The sequence below is a fragment of the Aplysia californica genome, unplaced genomic scaffold, assembly GCF_000002075.1.
Source record: "Aplysia californica isolate F4 #8 unplaced genomic scaffold, AplCal3.0 scaffold00383, whole genome shotgun sequence".
Lineage (NCBI taxonomy): Eukaryota > Metazoa > Mollusca > Gastropoda > Aplysiida > Aplysiidae > Aplysia > Aplysia californica.
This window is the reverse complement of record NW_004797653.1, coordinates 457,434-458,736: the sequence shown is the minus strand read 5'-3', so window position 1 is coordinate 458,736 and position 1,303 is coordinate 457,434. Positions and strand designations below refer to the sequence as shown.

The window sequence follows — 1,303 nt, the reverse complement described above, 5'->3', positions numbered from 1 at the left end:
GATAGATAGATAGATAGATAGATAGATAGATAGATAGATAGATAGATAGATAGATGTGAACGCTGAAAAGATATTTTAATTTGATGCCCATCTCTGACAGGAAAGAGTCAAGTGGGTGTGAGTCCTTGATCAACTTAAAACAAAGTAAGTTTAAAAACATCCTGCTAAGGTTTCAAACCAGTGTCATCGACATCATAGTTTTCCAAAAAACAAACTAAGCTGTCGACAGTCTAAGATAGGTATAATATTATGTGTCAAGGCACGGTGGAATCAGGCGCTCGTCAGTATTTGGGTAAGTAGTTATTGGTATGATCGTAAAGCTTGTTCACTTGTTCGGCTTTCTATTTAAAAGAATTTTCAATCGTCTTGAGTAGAAGTCGAGATATTTGCAGTTGAACGTGATGGGGGTCCTTTGTTTCAGAGGTAAAGTTGACGAGAGAATGGCAGCCAAAGTTTGGTGACTTCTATAGCTAGAGAGTATTTGGAAACTGAAAACGTACCTTTTTCGTGCCTTTCATCAACCTTTTCAGTAAAATCAACACATTAATGTGTTTAAAATGGACATAAAACGGGTTAAGCCTAATACCAAAAACTATTTTGACGAGAGCCTGATTTCATCATGATGCCTCACATATTGTAATAGTATATTATTCTACATAAATAGACAAATCAGTAAACTTAAAGTTAGTCTGGTAGACAGATAAATAGATGAATTCGAGAGACAGACAAATAGAACATAATATTATTATGGATGGATAGCAGACGGCGTGGGTATGGAGCGGACATGAAGACGCGGGAAACGAGCTGATATTTCACGCCTGCAACACGCGCTCTCTAACAGCGGCGCTCCAGCTCAGGCGTGCGTGTGTGGGTGAGCGTAAGGGACATTCGTTGGTGGAGTCAGACCGAGGCGCGAATACACTGATGTCGGGACGTGAGCAATATCGAACACATAGTAGACAACCCCTCAACTGCTAGTGAGTGAATGGAGCATTGGAACTTTGGAGCCACACTGTTTTTGTCGATCACAACTCTGCTGAATGATTTCTTACACTTGAGAGCGTCCTCCGAGTTTGGCCTATCATTGCAGGTACTGTTGAAGAGTGATGTTGAAATAAGAGAATAATATCCCGTGCGTTCATCCCGATAGGGAGATTCGTTGTAGGAGCAATATGACGCTAGTGAAGCTTAAAATACTGTTAATGACCCCTTCTTCTTCTTCTTCTTCTTCTTCTTCTTCTTCTTCTTCTTCTTCTTCTTCTTCTTCTTCTTCTTCTTCTTCTTCTTCTTCTTCTTCTTCTTC

The 1,303-nt window shown here is 40.0% G+C and overlaps 1 protein-coding gene across 1 annotated transcript in view; it reads left to right on the top strand.

Annotated features, from left to right (window-relative positions):
* Positions 1-858: 858 nt before the first annotated feature.
* Positions 859-1,303, top strand: part of LOC101855582 (probable G-protein coupled receptor 83) — a 110,493-nt gene continuing 110,048 nt past the window's right edge. Inside the window, exon 1 of the mRNA XM_005103635.3 lies at positions 859-1,090. The gene's annotated coding sequence lies outside the window, so the exon portion shown is untranslated. The remainder of the gene's footprint in view (positions 1,091-1,303) is intronic.